Source organism: Triticum aestivum, chromosome 1D (assembly GCF_018294505.1).
Source record: "Triticum aestivum cultivar Chinese Spring chromosome 1D, IWGSC CS RefSeq v2.1, whole genome shotgun sequence".
Classification (NCBI taxonomy): Eukaryota; Viridiplantae; Streptophyta; class Magnoliopsida; order Poales; family Poaceae; genus Triticum; species Triticum aestivum.
The window spans coordinates 82207385-82229220 of record NC_057796.1 but is presented as its reverse complement, the minus strand read 5'-3'; the positions used below and the strand labels follow the sequence as shown (position 1 = coordinate 82229220).

The following is a 21836-nucleotide window of genomic DNA, read 5'->3' as shown; positions in this document are numbered from 1 at the left end:
CCCCTTCTTTCTATCCATAGAAAATATGGTATTTTGAAGATTTGGGGAATCCTTGTTTGATTTGATTAGATTTGAATCTTGCATGTATTAGAATTTTGCATATATTACAACCCTTGTTTGTTTGATTTGTGGAACCCTAGTTTAGTTTATTTTATTGAAAAGATATGGTTGGATACATAGATTGACATGTTATTTCTATGGAAAAGTTATTTGTATGAAGTAGGCCTAGCTTAGTTTATTTGTACTGAAATTATACTCTTATTGAGAAGAATGTTTTGGATACATATGCTTTGAATCTTGCATCTAGTAGGCCTACTTTAGTTTTTTTGAATTGAAAAGATAATCGTGTTGACAAGAATGCTTTGTTGAAATTGTTAGGATGGTTTGGCTTCTCGATGATCACTGGGACAAACAACACCGGTCGTACGCTATGTCGGTGGAGCAGCGGGTAATACTGAAAGTGGCCGGTGTTATGAATTTCGTATTTATTTCAAACACAAATGCCCCATATGTAATGTTATGATTCGTTTGTTTGTAGGAGCTTGCACCTCTGAAGCTTCGGTCTCACGGGGTCACCCTTGGATGGATGCGCTATGATGAGCGGTACACACCGTATGTAAGGGAGACAGGACTTCTCCCTTTCATTCAGTTGGTCAGCCGGTCGACGCCACCCAACAATGCTGCAGCACTCACCGCGCTTATTGATCATTGGAGGCCGGAGACACACACTTTCCATCTTCGGACTGGGGAGATGACCGTGACGCTCCAGGATATTGCTATGATCACCGGTCTTTCTATCGATGGGAATCCTTTATGTATGAACACCGATTCTGATGGGTGGCGCGCGCAGATGCATGCCCTTATCGGTATGGTTCCTCCGGAGCCTCGGGAACCAGAAGCAGAAGACAAGAAGAAGAAAAGAGTCACAGCCGGTGCTCCTTTCACGTGGATTACATCGAACTTTAGTACTTGCCCTGAGGATGCTAATGAGGACACGGTGAAGACATATGCTCGTGTCTACATGTGGTACGTGATATCCAGGACCATGTTTGCTGATGGCACAGGCAAGAATGCTCCATGGATGTGGCTGAAGGCGTTGACCGTCTTCGATAGCAAATGGAGTTGGGGTTCGGCGACACTGGCTTACTTGTATCGACAGGTATGAAGTTGTTTCCTTTTCACTTCATTGATACATTATCAATGCGCTCTTGCGGCAAATTTGACCATGTTCTCTTTTATGTGCAGTTGGACGAAGCCTGTTGTAGGCACTATGGAGGTATTGGTGGTTGTCTGCTCGCACTTTCCATATGGAGCTGGGAGCGTTTGCCGGTTGGACGACCGAAGACCGTGAAGTAGGAGGATTGGGACGACAAAGACGACCCACTACGACTCCCCACTTGGGCTCACAAGTGGGATGTGTTAAATGAGACGACGGATGATCCCTCGGTCATGTACAAGTTGTACAAGAGCGAGCTGGCCGCGATCACGCCTGCGCAGGTGAATCGACATTGCATAAGTGATTATCATGCTTGTATCGTAACTCAATATCAATTTTGCATTCTATCCCATTTTGCAGGTGGAATGGGAGCCGTATGGACAAGGAGAGAGTTTTGGTAACCCTATGGAGTTCAGGCTGAATCCGATGTGCATTAGGGATAGGGATCTCTGGCATATGCGGTGCCCACTGATATGCAACTGGGCGGTTGAGCTTCACCTGCCACATCGGGTGTTCCGCCAGTTTGGTTTGTTCCAGCCACACCCGCCGGAGTGGGAGGACAGGGACAAGTTGCTACACGCGTAAGATATAATTAACCTTGAGCACTTAGCAGCTTCTCGGCGGTTTCGATGATGCTAATATTCTGTTTGTAACTTGCAGGTTGGATAGGAAAAAGCAGCGGAAGATCAAGGATTGGGCCAAGCATCACAGGAAGTATGTTGTGCAGTTCGCGCTTTGTGTGGAGCAAGCTAGGGCTGGAAAACGAGCCCAGCTTCGTGAGCACTGCCCGGTAGCGTTCAACAACTATCTCACATGGTTTCTTGCAAGTACCCGTGTGGAGGTATGCAAGCCGGCGTATGCTGAGGAGATTTTGGAAGAACCCACCTTGTTTGATGAGGTAGCCCAGCACCAGTACAACGCATTAGTCAAGAAAGGCAACTCAGTGATCCCTTCAGCTCCAATGATGAACTTTGTGGTATTTGCCCTTTTTGCTTTTACTTCGCACTATTCACATCTTCGCTTGCCTAACACTTTGATACCATTTCTGTTCATAGCGTGCCCAGATCAAGAAAGCAGCTGATGAGACCGAGACTATTCTGGAAATAACCCCGACTGGCAAAAGCGATGGGGAAGGTGCACTTCGAGCATTCATTAAGGTTCACATCTCTTTCAAACTAGCACTTAACATGTGTTTCTACGTTCCATGTCTCATTCACTTGTACGTGTTGCAGCGCCAGGGCCAAAAGTTAAGGCGGCTATCAAACCTTTTCGGCTGTCGTGACCCCGAGTATGTATCACCAGAACGGTCTAGGTCGGTGACACCATCAGATCCCACTTCGGGCCAGGGCCATGGTGATCCTTCGGAGGATGAGGATGTGGGTGTGGTCACCCAAGAGGTATGGCATGAGCATATATCCAATTGTTGATGCATTGCTAACTATATCCTCACACACGGTCTTTCCATATCTTTTGTTGATGCATAGGTTGCTGATGATATGACCTTGGGGACATACCAGGTTCGGTCTGCATACGAGTTAAAGCCTAGGAAGGGAATCAAGAAGTACACACCTGAAGACTTCACCCAAAGAGGCAAAGGACGGTCGGCACCTCGCGGATGGCGGCTTTGGATGACTATTTGGATGACGATGTGGATGACGTGGAGGAACCGGAGCCGGAACCGGAGCGGGTTCCTCTTCCTAGGAAGGTGAAGAAGATAACCAGCAAGAGGGGGGGAGGAGCTAGCAAGTGCGGAAGGAAGTAGTCATCGTCCTCTATTTATAATGTTGAACTTAGAGTGGTGATAGCTCTTAGTAATGTGGAACTTGTTATGTCGTTGAACTTGGAGTGGTGGTAGCTCTATGTTAAACTTGAAGTTGTGGTAGCTCTTAGTAATGTGGAACTTGTTATGTCGTTGAACTTGGAGTTGTGTTAGTAATGTTGAACTTGTTGTGATGGTGATACGTCTCCAACGTATCTATAATTTTTGATTGCTCCATGCTATATTATCTTCTGTTTTGGACATTATTGGGCTTTATTATTCACTTTTATATTATTTTTGGGACTAACCTATTAACCGAAGGCCCAACCCAGCATTGCAGTTTTTTTGCCGATTTCAGAGTTTCGCAGAAAAAGAATATCAAACGGAGTCCAAACGGAATGAAACCTTCGGAAATGTGATTTTCGGAACGAACATGATCCAGAGGACTTGGACCCTACGTCAAGAAATCAAACAGGAAGCCACGAGGTAGGGGGCGCGCCTACCCCCCCAGGCGCGCCCTCCACCCTCGTGGGCCCCATGTTGCTCCACCGACGTACTCCTTCCTCCTATATATACCTCCAAACGATCAAATACGGAGCCAAAAACCTAATTACACCGCCGCAAACTTCTATACCCACGAGATCCCATCTTGGGGCCTGTCCCGGAGCTCCGCCGGAGGGGGCATCGATCACGGAGGGCTTCTACATCAACACCATAGCCTTTCTGATGAAGTGTGAGTAGTTTACCTCAGACCTTCGGGTCCATAGTTATTAGCTAGATGGCTTCTTCTCTCTTTTTGGATCTCAATACAATGTTCTTTCCCTCTCTTGTGGAGATCTATTCGATGTAATCTTCTTTTGCGGTGTGTTTGTTGAGACCGATGAATTGTGGGTTTATGATCAAGTTTATCCATGAACAATATTTGAATCTTCTGAATTCTTTTATGTATGATTGGTTATCTTTGCAAGTCTCTTCGAATCATCAGTTTGGTTTGGCCTACTAGATTGATCTTTCTTGCAATGGGAGAAGTGCTTACCTTTGGGTTCAATCTTGCGGTGTCCTTTCCCAGTGACAGTAGGGGCAGCAAGGCACGTATTGTATTGTTGCCATCAAGGATAACAAGATGGGGTTTTTATCATATTGCATGAATTTATCCCTCTCATCATGTCATCTTGCTTAAAGCGTTACTCTGTTCTTATGAACTTAATACTCTAGATGCATGCTGGATAGCGGTCGATGTGTGGAGTAATAGTAGTAGATGCAGGCAGGAGTCGGTCTACTTGTCTTGGACGTGATGTCTATATACATGATCATACCTAGATATTCTCATAACTATGCTCAATTCTGTCAATTGCTCAACAGTAATTTGTTCACCCACCGTAAAATACTTATGCTCTTGAGAGAAGCCACTAGTGAAACCTATGGCCCCCGAGTCTATTTTCCATCATATTAATCTTCCAACACTTAGCTATTTCCATTGCTTTTTATTTTACTTTCTTTACTTTGCATCTTTATCATAAAAATACCAAAAATATTATCCTATCATATCTATCAGATCTCACTCTCATAAGTGACCGTGTAGGGATTGACAACCCCTTATCGCGTTGGTTGCGAGGATTTATTTATTTTGTGTAGGTGCGAGGGACTCGCGCGTAGCCTCCTACTAGATTGATACCTTGGTTCTCAAAAACTGAGGGAAATACTTATGCTACTTTGCTGCATCACCCTTTTCTCTTCAAGGGAAAACCAACGCAGTGCTCAAGAGGTAGCAGATGGTCATTCTAGGAAATGCTGTCTTTGTTGAACACTTTTTGATCCTGACTGTTTATTATACGAAATGTTGAACTGTGCCTGAAAATGACCAAGTCTGAATGACAAAAAAACACTAAGTGTTTGTGTGGCGCCTAGCGCTTGGGCGTTGCACTGTACAATGTGGCGCCTCCTAGCTAGGCGCCACACAAACACTTAGCGAATTTTTTGGCCCAAACTAAAGGCAAGCTTTCTGTTGCTCTCTGGATTGTTACAGACCAGTGTGGCGCCTAGCATGGAGGCGCCACACTGTAGAGTGCAACGCCCAAGCACTAGGCGCTGCACTATACAGGGTGGCGCCTCCAAGCTAGGTGCCACACTGGTCTGTAACTTCCCCCACCTTCTATTGCTCTCTGGATAGTTACAGACCAGTGTGGCGCCTAGCTTGGACCCGCAAGTGCAACCACATTATGTTAACGACACCTTGAAAGCCCGACCTCCATGTTGCCGGCCATCGTTTGTGGTTCCTCCTGGCTCTTTCACTTCGTACTTCCACTCTTCGTTGTCATATAATATAGCTTCTTCTGAGTCCGCCTTCCGTGATTGAAATACCAACCATTCATCAACCTTGGGTGGGAACTTGTACTTGTACTTGCGCGGGTTCTCACCCGCTATCTATGCATCCGTTTCCATCGAGTACTTTACAAAGTACGCATTCATCTTGTCAAATATGTATTGAACTATTGCCGTCACGGGTAATCCACGTGCACCTTTGAGCACCCTATTGAAGCATTCGATCATATTGCTTGTCATTTGACCGTATCTCCGGCCATCTTCATCAAAAGCACGTGCCCTCTTGTTCCGGTATTGAATGTGCCTATTGAGAAAGTCTTGACCCCCGGGATCAAGTTTTTTGTGTGCGAGCAATTTGTTGTACAAAGTGGCGAAGCGCTTGTCGGAGAAAGCGAGACAACAATCTTGAAGATCATCGGCCAACTCCTTAAGGCCACATGCCCTATAGAAGTTCGAAGAAAAGTGCCTCATGCACCATCGATGGTGCAACGGAGCATGCCCGAGAATGTCAATCTCCACCACGTTAAGAATTCCTGGATGCTGATCCGATATGACACAAATTTCCCTTTGAGCGGGTAACACCTTCGTCCTCAAAAGATGCAGAAACCACTCCCAGTTGTCATTGTTCTCCACCTCAACCAAAGCAAATGCCAATGGCAACACCCGGTTATTGGCATTGTTGGAAATATGCCCTAGAGGCAATAATAAATAGGTTATTATTATATTTCCTTGTTCGTGATAATCGTTTATTATCCATGCTAGAATTGTATTGATAGGAAACTCAGATACATGTGTGGATACATAGACAACACCATGTCCCTAGTAAGCCTCTAGTTGACTAGCTCGTTGATCAATAGATGGTTACGGTTTCCTGACCATGGACATTGGATGTTGTTGATAACGGGATCACATCATTAGGAGAATGATGTGATGGACGAGACCCAATCCTAAGCCTAGCACAAGATCGTGTAGTTCGTTTGCTCAGAGTTTTTCTAATGTCAAGTATCATTTCCTTAGACCATGAGATTGTGCAACTCCCGGATACCGTAGGAATGCTTTGGGTGTACCAAACGTCACAACGTAACTGGGTGGCTATAAAGGTGCACTACAGGTATCTCCAAAAGTGTCTGTTGGGTTGGCACGAATCGAGACTGGGATTTGTCACTCCGTGTAAACGGAGAGGTATCTCTGGGCCCACTTGGTAGGACATCATCATAATGTGCACAATGTGACCAAGGAGTTGATCACGGGATGATGTGAGTTACGGAACGAGTAAAGAGACTTGCCGGTAACGAGATTGAACAAGGTATAGGGATACCGACGATCGAAGCTCAGGCAAGTAACATATCGATAGACAAAGGGAATTGCATACGGGATTGATTGAATCCCCGACATCGTGGTTCATCCGATGAGATCATCGTGGAACATGTGGAAGCCAACATGGGTATCCAGATCCCGCTGTTGGTTATTGACCGGAGAACGTCTCGGTCATGTCTGCATGGTTCCCGAACCCGTAGGGTCTACACACTTAAGGTTCGATGACGCTAGGGTTATAGGAAAAGTATGTACGTGGTTACCGAATGTTGTTCGGAGTCCCGGATGAGACCCCGGACATCACGAGGAGTTCCGAAATGGTCCGGAGGTAAATATTTATATATGGGAAGTCCTGTTTTGGTCACCGGAAAAGTTTCGGGTGCTATCGGTAATGTACCGGGACCACCGGGAGGGTCCCGGGGGTCCACCAGGTGGGGCCACCGGCCCCAGAGGGCTGCATGGGCCAAGTGTGGGAGGGGACCAGCCCCAGGTGGGCTGGTGCGCCCCCCCACAAGAGGCCCATGGCGCAGGAAGGGGGGGGAAGGGGAAACCCTAGGCACAGATGGGCCTAAGGCCCATCTAGTGGGGCGCCCCCCTTCTCTCCCCCCCTTGGCCGCCCCCAAGCCCCGTCTAGGGCTGGCCGCACCCCTTGGGGGGGGGGGAACCCTAGATGGGGGCACAGACCTCCCCCTCCCCTATATATATTGGGGTTTTGGGGCTGCCATACACACGAGAACGTCTCTCTTTCGGCGCAGCCCTACCCCTCTCCCTCCTCCTCCTCTCCCGCGGTGCTTGGCGAAGCCCTGCGGGATTGCCACGCTCCTCCACCACCACCACGCCGTCGTGCTACTGCTGGACGAAGTCTTCCTCAACCTCTCCCTCTCTCCTTGCTGGATCAAGGCGTGAGAGACGTCACCGGGCTGCATGTGTGTTGAACGCGGAGGCACCGTTCTTCGGTGCTAAGATCGGAATCAACCGCGATCTGAATCGCTACGTGTACGACTCCCTCATCCGCGTTCTTGCAACGCTTCCGCATCGCGATCTACAAGGGTATGTAGATGCACTCCCCTTCCCCTCGTTGCTAGAGTACTCCATAGATTGATCTTGGTGATGCGTAGAAAATTTTGAATTTCTGCTACGTTCCCCAACAGTGGCATCATGAGCTAGGTCTATGCGTAGTTTCTATGCACGAGTAGAACACAAAGTAGTTGTGGGCGTAGATGTTGCCAATTCTTCTTGCCGCTACGAGTCTTATCTTGTTTCGGCGGCATTGTGGGATGAAGCGGCCCGGACCGACCTTACACGTACGCTTACGTGAGACAGGTTCCACCGACTGACATGCACTAGTTGCATAAGGTGGCTAGCGGGTGTCTGTCTCTCCCACTTTAGTCGGAACGGATTCGATGAAAAGGGTCCTTATGAAGGGTAAATAGAAATTGGCATATCACGTTGTGGTTTTACGTAGGTAAGAAACGTTCTTGCTAGAAACCTATACAAGCCACGTAAAAACTTGCAACAACAATTAGAGGACGTCTAACTTGTTTTTGCAGCATGTGCTATGTGATGTGATATGGCCAGAAGATGTGATGAATGATATATGTGATGTATGAGATTGATCATATTCTTGTAATAGGAATCACGACTTGCATGTCGATGAGTATGACAACCGGTAGGAGCCATAGGAGTTGTCTTTATTTTTTGTATGACCTGCGTGTCATTGAATAACGCCATGTAAATTGCTTTACTTTATTGCTAAGCGCGTTAGCCATAGAAGTAGAAGTAATCGTTGGCGTGACAACTTCATGAAGACACAATGATGGAGATCATGATGATGGAGATCATGGTGTCATGCCGGTGACGAAGATGATCATGGTGCCCCGAAGATGGAGATCAAAGGAGCAAAATGATATTGGCCATATCATGTCACTATTTGATTGCATGTGATGTTTATCATGTTATGCATCTTATTTGCTTAGAACGACGGTAGTATGTATGATGATCCCTTATAATAATTTCAAGAAAGTGTTCCCCCTAACTGTGCATCGTGGCGAAGATTCGTTGTTTCGAAGCACCACGTGATGATTGGGTGTGATAGATTCTAACATTCGAATACAACGGGTGTTGACGAGCCTAGCATGTACAAACATGGCCTCGGAACACATGCAAAACACTTAGGTTGACTTGACGAGCCTAGCATGTACAGACATGGCCTCGGAACACAAGAGACCGAAAGGTCGAACATGAGTCGTATAGTAGATACGATCAACATGGAGATGTTCACCGATGATGACTAGTCCGTCTCACGTGATGATCGGGCACGTCCTAGTTTGACTCGGATCATGTATCACTTAGATGACTAGAGGGATGTCTGTCTCAGTGGGAGTTCATAATCAGATGAACTTCATTATCATGAACATAGTCAAAAGGTCTTTGCAAATTATGTCATAGCTTGCGCTTTAGTTCTACTGGTTAAGATATGTTCCTAGAGAAAATTTAGTTGAAAGTTGATAGTAGCAATTATGCGGACTGGGTCCGTAAACTGAGGATTGTCCTCATTGCTGCACAGAAGGCTTATGTCCTCAATGCACCGCTCGGTGTGCTGAACCTCAGCGTCGTCTGTAGATGTTGCGGAACATCTGACATACACGTTTTGATAACTACGTGATAGTTCAGTGTGTGATGCTAACGGTTTAAAATTGTGGCACCAAAGACAGTTTTTGAAACGTCGCAGAACATATGAGATGTTCCGAAGACTGAAATTGGGATTTCAGACTAGTGCCCGCGTCAAGAGGTATGAGACCTCTGACAAGTTTCTTAAGCCTGCAGACTAAGGGAGAAAAGCTCAATCGTTGAGCGTGTGCTCAGATCGTCTGAGTGCCACAATCGCTAGAATCGAGTGGGAGTTAATCTTCCAGATGAGATAGTGATGGTTCTCCATAGTCACTGCCACCAAGCTATTAGAGCTTCGTGATGAACTATAACATATCAGGGATAGACATGATGATCCTTGAGCTATTCGCGATGTTTGACACCGCGAAAGTAGAAATCAAGAAGGAGCATCAATTGTTGATGGTTAGTAAAACCACTAGTTTCTAGAAGGGCAAGGACAAAAGGGATACTTCATGAAACAGCAAATCATTTGCTGCTCTAGTGAAGAATCCCAAGGTTGAACCCAAACCCGAGACTAAGTGCTTCTGTAATGAGGGGAACGGTCACTGAAGCAGTACTACCCTAGATACTTGGTAGATGAGAAGGCAGGCAAAGTCGATAGAAGTATATTGGATATACATTATATGAATGTGTACTTTACTAGTACTCCTAGCAGCACCAGGGTATTAGATACCGGTTCGGTTGCTAAGTGTTAGTAACACGAAATAAAAGCTGCGGAATAAATGGAGACTAGCTAAAGGTGAGATGACGATGTGTGTTGGAAGTGTTTCCAAGGTTGATGTGATCAAGCATCGCATGCTCCCTCTACCATCGAGATTGGTGTTTGCGTTGAGCATAAACATGATTGGATTATGTTTATCGCAATACGGTTATTCATTTAGGGAGAATAATGGTTACTCTGTTTATTTGAATAATACCTTCAATGGTCTTGCACCTAAAATGAATCTCGATCGCAGTGATACACATGTTCGTGCCAAAAGATATAAAATAGTAATGATAGTACCACATTCTTGTGGCACTGCCATTTGAGTCATATTGGTATAGAACGCATGAAGAAGCTCCATGTAGATGGATCTTTGGACTCACTCGTTTTTGAAAAGATTGAGACATGCGAACCATGTCTATTGGTATATATGCATGAAGAAACTCCATGCAGATGGATCGTTTGGACTCACTTGATTTTGAATCACTTGAGACATGCAAATCAAACCACATGGGCAAGATGACTGAAAGGCCTCGTTTTCAGTAAGATGGAACAAGAGAGCAACTTATTGGAAGTAATACATTTTGATGTATGCAGTCCAATGAGTGCTGAGGCATGCAGTGGATATCGTTATGTTCTTAATTCACAGATGATTTGAGTAGATGCTGAGTGTATTTACTTGATGAAACACAAGTCTGAATTATTGAAAGGTTCAAGTAATTTCAGAGTGAAGTTGAAGATCGTCGTGACAAGAGGATAAAATGTCTATGATATGATCATAGAGATGAGTATCTGAGTTACGAGTTTGGCACACAATTAAGATATTGTGGAAAGTGTTTCACAATTAATACCGCCTGGAACACCATAGTGTGATGGTGTGTCCGAACATCATAACTGCACCCTATTGGATATGGTGCATACCATGATGTCTCTTATCGAATTACCACTATCGTTTATGGGTTAGGCATTAGAGGCAACCACATTCACTTTAAAAAGGGGCACCACGCAATTCCGTTGATACGACACCGTTTAGAGAAACCTAAGTTGTCGTTTCTTAAAAGTTTGGGGCTGCGAAGCTTATGTGAAAGAGTTTCAGGCTGATAAGCTCGAACCCAAAGCGGATAAATACATCTTCATAAGAATACCCAAAACAGTTGGGTATACCTCCTATTTCAGATCTGGAAGCAAAAGTAATTGCTTCTAGAAACGAGTCCTTTCTCGAGGAAAAGTTTCTCTCGAAAGAATTGAGTGGGAGGATGGTGGAGACTTGATGAGGTTATTGAACCATAACTTCAACTAGTGTGTAGCAGGGCACAGGAAGTTGTTCCTGTGGCACCTACACCAATTGAAGTGGAAGCTTATGATAGTGATCATGAAACTTCGGATCAAGTCACTACCAAACCTCGTAGGACGATGAGGATGCGTGCTACTTCAGAGTGGTACGTGATCCTGTCTGAGATATCATGTTGTTGGACAATACTGAACCTACGAGCTATGGAGAAGCGATGGTGGGCCCATATTCCGACAAATGGTTAGAAGCCATGAAATCCGAGATAAATGGATCTTTGAGAAGAAGACGGACGTGGACGGTAATGTTACCGTCTATGAAGCTCGACCTGTGGCAAAGAGAATTTTCACAAGTTCAAGGAGTTGACTACGATGAGATTTTCTCATCCGTAGCGATGCTTAAGTCCGTCGGAATCATGTTAGCATTAGCTGCATTTATGAAATCTGGCAGATGGATGTCAAGACAAGTTTCCTTACCAGTTTTCGTAAGGAAAGGTTGTATGTGATACAATCAGAAAGGTTTTGTCGATCCTAAGGATGCTAATAGGTATGCTAGCTCCAGCGATCCTTCCATGGATTAGAGCAAGCATCTCGGAGTCAGAATATACGCTTTGATGGAGTGATCAAAGTTTTTGGGTTTATACGAAGTTTGTTAGAAACTTGTATTTACAATAAAGTGAGTGGGAGCGCTACAACATTTCTGATAAGTATATGTGAATGACATGTTGTTGATCCGAAATGATGTAAAATTTCTGGAAAGCATAAAGGGTTGTTTGAAAGGAGTTTTTCAAAGGAAGACCTGGATAAAGCTGCTTACATATTGGGCATCAAGATCTATAGAGATAGATCAAGACGCCTGATGATACTTTCAAAGAACGCACACCTTGACATGATTTTGAAAGAGTTCAAAATAGATCAACAAAGAAGGAGTTCTTAGCTGTGTTACAAGGTGTGAGTATTGAGTAAGACTCAAGACCTGACCACAGCAGAAGAGAGAGAAAGGACGAAGGTCGTCCCCTATGCTTTAGACGTAGGCTCTACAGTATGCTATGCTGTGTACCGCACATGAAGTGTGCCTTGCCATGAGTTGGTCAAGGGGTACAATAGTGATCCGGGAATGGATCACATGACAACAGTCGAACTTATCCTTAGTATCTAGTGGACTAAGGAATTTTCTCGATTATGGAGGTGAAAAGGAGTTCGTCGTAAAGGGTTACGTCGATGCGAACTTTGACACTAATCCGGATGACTCTTAGTAGTAAACCGGATTCGTATAGTAGAGCAATTATTTGAAATGGCTCCAAATAGCGCGTGGTAGCATCCACAAGATGACATAGATATTCGTAAAACACACACGGATCTGAAAGGTTCAGACCCGTTGACTAATAACCTCTCTCACAAGCATAACATGATCAAACCAGAACTCATTGAGTGTTAATCACATAGAGATGTGAACTAGATTGTTGACTCTAGTAAACTCTTTGGATGTTGGCCACATGGTGATGTGACCTGTGAGTGTTAATCACATGGTGATGTGGACTAGATTATTGACTCTAGTGCAAGTGGGAGACTGTTGGAAATATGCCCTAGAGGCAATAATAAATAGGTTATTATTATATTTCCTTGTTCGTGATAATCGTTTATTATCCATGCTAGAATTGTATTGATAGGAAACTCAGATACATGTGTGGATACATAGACAACACCATGTCCCTAGTAAGCCTTAGTTAACTAGCTCGTTGATCAATAGATGGTTACGGTTTCCTGACCATGGACATTGGATGTTGTTGATAACGGGATCACATCATTAGGAGAATGATGTGATGGACGAGACCCAATCCTAAGCCTAGCACAAGATCGTGTAGTTCATTTGCTCAGAGTTTTTCTAATGCCAAGTATCATTTCCTTAGACCATGAGATTGTGCAACTCCCGGATACCGTAGGAATGCTTTGGGTGTACCAAACGTCACAACGTAACTGGGTGGCTATAAAGGTGCACTACAGGTATCTCCGAAAGTGTCTGTTGGGTTGGCACGAATCGAGACTGGGATTTGTCACTCCGTGTAAACGGAGAGGTATCTCTGGGCCCACTCGGTAGGACATCATCATAATGTGCACAATGTGACCAAGGAGTTGATCACGGGATGATGTGAGTTACGGAACGAGTAAAGAGACTTGCCGGTAACGAGATTGAACAAGGTATAGGGATACCGACGATCGAATCTCGGGCAAGTAACATATCGATAGACAAATGGAATTGCATACGGGATTGATTGAATCCCCGACATCGTGGTTCATCCAATGAGATCATCGTGGAACATGTGGGAGCCAACATGGGTATCCAGATCCCGCTGTTGGTTATTGACCGGAGAACGTCTCGGTCATGTCTGCATGGTTCCCGAACCCGTAGGGTCTACACACTTAAGGTTCGATGACGCTAGGGTTATAGGGAAAGTATGTACGTGGTTACCGAATGTTGTTCGGAGTCTCGGATGAGAGCCCAGACGTCACGAGGAGTTCCGAAATGGTACGGAGGTAAAGATCTATATATGGGAAGTCCTGTTTTGGTCACCGAAAAAGTTTCGGGTGCTATCGGTAATGTACCGGGACCACCGGGAGGGTCCCGGGGGTCCACCAGGTGGGGCCACCGGCCCCAGAGGGCTGCGTGGGCCAAGTGTGGGAGGGGACCAGCCCCAGGTGGGCTGGTGCGCCCCCCCACAAGAGGCCCAGGGCGCAGGAAGGGGGGAAAGGGGAAACCCTAGGCACAGATGGGCCTAAGGCCCATCTAGTGGGGCGCCCCCCTTCTCTCCCCCCCTTGGCCGCCCCCAAGCCCCATCTAGGGCTGGCCGCACCCCTTGGGGGGGGGGGGAACCCTAGATGGGGGCACAGCCCTCCCCCTCCCCTATATATATTGGGGTTTTGGGGCTGCCATACACACGAGAACGTCTCTCTTTCGGCGCAGCCCTACCGCTCTCCCTCCTCCTCCTCTCCCGCGGTGCTTGGCGAAGCCCTGCGGGATTGCCACGCTCCTCCACCACCACCACGCCGTCGTGCTGCTGCTGGACAGAGTCTTCCTCAACCTCTCCCTCTCTCCTTGCTGGATCAAGGCATGGGAGACGTCATCGGGCTGCACGTGTGTTGAACGCGGAGGCACCGTTCTTCGGTGCTTAGATCGGAATCAACCGCGATCTGAATCGCTACGAGTACGACTCCCTCATCCGCATTCTTGCAACGCTTCCGCATCGCGATATACAAGGGTATGTAGATGCACTCCCCTTCCCCTCGTTGCTAGAGTACTCCATAGATTGATCTTGGTGATGCGTAGAAAATTTTGAATTTCTGCTACGTTCCCCAACAGGCATCACTTGCTATCGCAACCAACAAGGTGCCCTTGTATTGTCCGGTCAAGAACGTGCCATCAATGGCGATGACCGGCCTATAGTGTTTGAAAGCCCTCACTCATTGCTCGAACGCCCAAAATGCACGGCCAAATACTCGGACTTTCCTTCCTTCATGAACCATTGTTTGGTGCCCATGAGGCTCGACCACATGAACCATGCCCGGGTTTGTCGCGGCCATGACTAACAACAACCTAGGAATTCGGTTGTATGCTTCCTCCCAAGTACCATACAACATCTTAAATGCGGCTTGCTTCGCCTTCCATGCCTTGCCGTACTTCACCTTGTAATGAAAGATGTCTTTCACAAGGTCAATGACATGTTGGACGCTCATTGTTGGAAGTGTGGGTATTGAGTTGGAGAGCCTGTAAGCGATGAACTCGGACGTGAGTTGTTTGTGGTCTTGGGACACAATCTTGCCATCCACCCTTTTGCCTTGGCACATGTGAGTTGGCACACAACTCACTACATGCCAAGTTGGACCTCCTTTCCATGGTCTTGCACGCACAATCCACGGACATATTTCATCTTCACTTGCACATGCAACCGTGTAGCGCACATTGACGTCCGAGTTCACCACCTTGTGTGGACGATAATGCGTAACCGAGTAGTTGTCGAGCCACATCTTCAATTCCAACAAGGTTTCGAACTTAGACCCTTTAGCAATCCGGTTCTTGTCGTCTCCCAAATCACGGTGAGAGCTTGGCCTAACCCCAAGAGATACACATTGGCCACCATCTACCACGGCTTCATCCGCGAGACTAACATCCTTGAACAATGTAGTCCAATGATCCCGACCGAATACCTTCTCGAAAGCTTCGGCATCCTTCACCGTGAACCCCTCCGCATCAACTTGTTCATCGGGACCATCGTCATCCGAGTCCGATGCATATGCACGGGAAAAAGGGATGGAATGGTCCATTGTCTCTTGCAAATGATATTTGTCGAGATCACCCACATTGTTGTCATGGAGATCAACTTCATTGTCATCGTCCGCATACTCATCATTGTCCTCTTGCAAAGCTTCATCTTGGTTGTTTGTAAACGGGCTCAATGTTGGCCTCACTTCTTGGGTCAAAAGAGGTTCAACAATTTCATCTCGCTTCAAGGGTGGGGGATACTAGCAACCAAAGGGAGGGGTTCCGGTTCAAGTCCAAATGCAAACTTGAATCAACCTTCTTCGTTGCAAATAACTCAAGAGCCTTGTCTAGTGATTCGGCCACCGTCTCCTTGTATGCAACCCAACGTTGCTCCGAGTTGACACGCATTGTCTTCCAATGGATGTGCATTCCAAAACCAACATTATGTCTTCCCTCCAACTCAACGATATCACTAGGGTCCATCCAATTCAAATATTTCCTCACTTGTGGCAAGAGCTCCGCATAACTAGGACTACTATCAAACACCATGTCAAGCTCATCCGGGTCCGGTTCAATATTGCCTTTCAAAAAGGCATCTTTATCCCCATGATGAACAAACACACATGTTCTTCCCATCCCTATAAGCACTCAAAGAACACAAGGTAACATTGCTTCCATGAGTACTAATCCAAGGATTAACACGGAATACAAACCCTAATATATATATCAAACAACAACCCTAACACTAACCATAACCCTAAACATAACCCTAACCATAACCATAACCCTAGCCCTAAACCTAACCCTAGCACCAACATAAGAACACCCATAAGAATAACCCTAACATACTAACAAAGCCTAATCATAGGAAATTGGCAAACAAACATCTCACATCTCCATGCAAATCTCTAGATCCAAACAAAACTAGGGTTTTCCCAAACTAGCAACAAATGAGCAATTTGATAACATTACTTGGATCAAAACAAGGGGATCAGAGAAGATTACCTTGAGGGAGGGTTTGACTTCGAAATCCATGGACAAATTCTTCAAATTTGCAAGATTTGAGAGAGGATTTGAGAGGGGAAGAGAGTGGTGAGGGGGCAAAGCTCGGGGAGAGAGTGGGAGAGTGTGTGGTGTGGGGGGAGGGAGGCAGCCAAGTGGCTGGATAAGTCACAGTGCAGCGCCTACGCGCTAGGCGCTGCACTTTAAATGTGTGGCGCCTAGCTCTTAGACGCTGCACATTACATGTGTGACGACTAGCTCGGAGGCGCTGCACTGCTGGGTGCGGGCCCAGGGGTTGCCACGGTGGACTGGCGTGAAACGCCCCCGAGCTAGGCGCTGCACCATAGGGTGTGGCGCCGGCGTGGCGGGCGCTACACGAAAGGGTCAGGGGTGTGAAATAGTTTTACGGGCAATTCATTCTGTGAATTAATTTCGTCCCGAGGTCAAAATTGTCAAATTTGCCCGTATTCACCCGAGTGACCGCGACGGCTAAATCGCGATCCTCCTCCGCTTCGTCTTTGACAATCAATCCACAAGGTCCGCTTCGGCGATTGCCAGTGCCATGCCAGCGCCGAGGCATTCCTGGACATCCTCGCGGGCGAGCGGTCGCCGTCGCATGGTGGTGGAGATGTCCTGCACAAGCAACTTGGAGCCGGCATTTCAGCGAGCACCTAAGGGCGTCCTGAATAACCTTGCACGAGCGACCTAGCCGATGCGGGGGCGGCACGGTCCTACCGAGACAGAATTTAGAACTTGCTATCCTCTTGCCTAATAGGCAAAGATTGACCTTCGAGTGATGGCACGTCGTCGTCTTCATTTAGCTCTGGCTGAGACCCGTGCCGCCGTTGTTTCCTCTACTGAGGTCAGTCTCTCTACTCGCACATTGCACGTACTGGGGCATCGCATTTTTTTTGCGGCAATGGGGCATCGCATTGATGTGATAAAAAATGGCTTTTACTCCAGGCACTAGTTATAATTTGAATCAATGATCAAAGAATATACTGAGTAGTTACAAGATTGACGGACGTGACCCATCGAAAAGTGGCGTCCTTTCTTCCCGCGGGCTTCTCGTCGCTTTCCTTCAAGGCCTCGGATGGAGCTTCGGGCGGCTTGGTGACTGCCTGGCGTGATGGCGTGGTCACCCACAGTAGGGACGTCGAGCTTGCCTTGATGCTTACCTCGTTTTTCATGTTTGCTGCCGATGCTTCTCCATTCGCGGTGACCAACGTCTATGCCCGTGCACCCCCGAGCGGCGCCCCGAGTTCCTGGATGAACTTCGCGCCATTGCTAGGTTGTGTGCTCTGTCGTGGATTCTAGTTGGCGACTTTAACGTCACTCGTTGCCGTGATGAAAAGAATACCCCCAACTTCGACTCAGGTGCTGCTGCGGAGTTCAATCTGGCCATTGAAGACTTGTCGCTGCAGGACCTTCTGTTGACGGACCATCGCCTTACTTGTCTAATTGCAGGGCGGACCCAACTTTGGTCCATCTAGATCGAGCATTGATCAACCTCGAGTGAAGCTCCTTGTTGTTTAACGCAACTCTTCACTCTGCTGCCCGCACCACGTCTGATCATGTCCCGCTGATCGTGGAGGCCGTCTCTCGCGCACCGGCTGGCTCGTTATTCAGATACGAGCGTTGTTGGGCCTTCTCCGAGGAATACCGCACTCTCATTCGCGGCATCTGGGCTAGGACGCAAAATCAGAGAGGACATGCAGCTCAGCGGCTCTCCCGCTCGCTTAAGTGGGCTAGATGCGCATCCAAGAAGTGGGCCAGGGGCTGGAAGCGTCCCGGCGAAGTGGTCGCTAACTGTCGAGCTATTGTTGATATCGGATATCCTTGACTTAACGGAGGAGGTTCGAGCGCTCTCGTCTCCCGAGCTCCTCCTGCGATCATTTGTCAAGGAACGTCTTTCTGACGAGTACAAGAAACTTGACGTCTACTGGCGGCAACAGTATGCTTACCCACTCTGCAAACTTGGAGATGGCAACACTTCTTTCTTCCATGCTGGCGCCTCTGCCCGACTATGGAAAAATCAAATTTAGGTATTTCATATTGATGGGGTCGCCCACTCCAACCATAGCGACAAAGCACGACTGCTGTTGGATTTCTACACATCTCTCTTGGGCACTGCAGCCCCCTCCTCCTGGAGCTTTGACCCTCGTATTTACCTGGATCGGGTACCCCACCTAGATGAGCTTGAAAAACCTTTCACCATGGAGGAGCTAAAAAAGGCGGTCTGGGCTATGCGTGCGAACAGTAGCCCCGGTCCAGATGGGTTCGGTCCTGTTTCCTTCAAAACCTTCTGGGACACGGTCTCGCATGATTTATTGGACTTCTTAAATCATTTCTATTCTAGTGTTGCAGACCTTGATGGGGTTAACCGTGCTTTTATCACCCTGCTGCCCAAGTGCGACGTGGTGCTCTCTGCGGACGGGTTCCGACCCATTTCCCTCCAGAACTGTGTCATGAAGATTATCTCCCGGATATTGACCACACGACTGCAGGAGTTTATTGAGCTACCCGTGTCCTTCGAGCAGTCTGGATTTATTGCTGGGAGGTGCATTGCTGACAATTTCTTGTATGCTGCTGATTTGGTACAGAGTTGCCGTCTCCGCAAAACACCCACAATCGCCTTGAAGTTGGATTTCAAAAAAAAAAGACTTTGATTCAATTCAGTTGGGACCGCTCTGGATATAATTATGCAAGCACGTGGCTTTGGCGAACCCTGGCGCACCTGGATCCGCAATATCCTTGCCACCGGCAAAACTGTAGTCTTGCTGAATGGGGTGCCTGGCAATGGATTCAGTGTAAAAAAGGTTTGCGCCAAGGGGACTCTTTGTCGCCTTACCTTTTCTTGATTGTTGTAGAGCTTCTTCGCCAGTTGATTGCCAAGGATACCTCCTCCTCCAGGTTGGTACACCCGCTTGTCGATGACCTGCCATGTCCTGTTATTCAGTATGCATACGACACCCTCCTCTTGATCCGGGCTGAACATGGACAACTCTCGCGACTGAAATCTATTCTGGATGCATTCTCCGCCGCCACGGGGCTGTCTATCAACTTCCACAAGAGCACTTTCGTTCCGGTGGGCATTGACCCCGCCCATGCTGCCTCCTTGGCTGCTGAGCTTGGCTGCCCACTATCGACGTTCCCCCAGACGTACCTCGGCTTACCTCTCTCTGATGTGAAGCTCCCCGCTAGCACCCTGGACTTCTTGCCGATCAAGATTGAGCGACGTATCCCCGGGTGGCGCACACATGCCCTCGATCTAGGGGGCGTTTGACTTTGACACTTAGTTCTGCGGTGCTCTCTGCCATCCCTACTCATGCCATGTCCGTACTCCCCCTCTCCAAGGGCACTGTGGCCAGGATGGACCTGTTGGGAAACGTAGCAATAATTCAAAATTTTCCTACGTGTCACCAAGATCAATCTAGGAGATGTTAGCAACGAGAGGGGAGGAGTGCATCTACATACCCTTGTAGATCGCGAGCGGAAGCGTTCAAGAGAACGGGGTTGATGGAGTCGTATTCGTCGTGATCCAAATCACCGATGATCCTAGCGCCGAACGGACGGCACCTCCGCGTTCAACACACGTACGGAGCAGCGACGTCCCCTCCTTCTTGATCCAGCAAGGGGGGAGGAGAGGTTGATGGAGATCCAGCAGCACGACGGCGTGGTGATGGAAGTAGCGGGATTCCAACAGGGCTTCGCCAAGCGCTGCGGGAGGAGGGAGATGTGTCACGGGAGGGAGAGGGAGGCGCCAGGGCTTGGGGTGCTGCTCCCATGCGCCTCCCCACTATATATAGGGGTGGAGGGGGCTGGTTTCTTGCCCTCCAAATCCATTGGGGCGTTGGCAAAGGTGGGGGAAAGAAATCCCATCATTTCCCTTCCCCACCGATTGTTATCCCCCTTTTTTAGGGATCTTGATCTTATCCCTTCGGGATATGATCTTATTCCTTCTAAGGTGGGATCTTGGTGCGCCTTGACCAGGGGTGTGGGGCCTTGCCCCCACTACCCACGTTCATGTGGGTCCCCCCATGCAGGTGGGACCCACTTCGGAACCTTCTAGAACCTTCTCGGTACAATACCGAAAAATCCCGAACATTTTCCGGTGGCCAAAATAGGACTTCCCATATATAAATCTTTACCTCCGGACCATTCCGGAACTCCTCGTGACGTCCGGGATCTCATCCGGGACTCCGAACAACTTTCGGTTAACCGCATACTAATATCTCTACAACTCTAGCGTCACCGAACCTTAAGTGTGTAGACCCTACGGGTTCGGAAGACATGCAGACATGACCGAGACGACTCTCTGGTCAATAACCAACAGCGGGATCTGGATACCCATGTTGGCTCCCACATGTTCCACGATGATCTCATCGGATGAACCACGATGTCGAGGATTCAATCAATCCCGTATACAATTCCCTTTGTCAATCGGTACGTTACTTGCCCGAGATTCGATCGTCGGTATCCCAATACCTTGTTCAATCTCGTTACCGGCAAGTCACTTTACTCGTACCGTAATGCATGATCCCGTGGCTAACTCCTTAGTCACATTGAGCTCATTATGATGATGCATTACCGAGTGGGCCCAGAGATACCTCTCCGTCATACGGAGTGACAAATCCCAGTCTCGATTCGTGCCAACCCAACAGACACTTTCGGAGATACCTGTAGTGCACCTTTATAGCCACCCAGTTACGTTGTGACGTTTGGTACACCCAAAGCATTCCTACGGTACCCGGGAGTTGCACAATCTCATGGTCTAAGGAAATGATACTTGACATTAGAAAAGCTCTAGCAAACGAACTACACGATCTTGTGCTATGCTTAGGATTGGGTCTTGTCCATCACATCATTCTCCTAATGATGTGATCCCGTTATCAATGACATCCAATGTCCATGGTCAGGAAACCATAACCATCTATTGATCAACGAGCTAGTCAACTAGAGGCTTACTAGGGACATGTTGTGGTCTATGTATTCACACATGTATTACGGTTTCCAGTTAATACAATTATAGCATGAACAATAGACAATTATCATGAACAAGGAAATATAATAATAACCATTTTATTATTGCCTCTAGGGCATATTTCCAACAGTCTCCCACTTGCAGTAGAGTCAATAATCTAGTTCACATCACCATGTGATTAACACTCAAAGTTCACATCACCATGTAACTAATACCCATGAGTTTACTAGACTCAATAATCTAGTTCACATCACCATGTGATTAACACTCAATGAGTTCTAGAGTTTGATCATGTTATGCTTACGAGAGAGGTTTTAGTCA

The 21836-nt window shown here is 47.3% G+C and overlaps 1 pseudogene; it reads left to right on the top strand.

Annotated features, from left to right (window-relative positions):
• Positions 1–379: 379 nt before the first annotated feature.
• Positions 380–17206, top strand: LOC123157973 (protein MAIN-LIKE 1-like; annotated as a pseudogene).
• The last annotated feature ends 4630 nt before the right edge of the window (positions 17207–21836 follow it).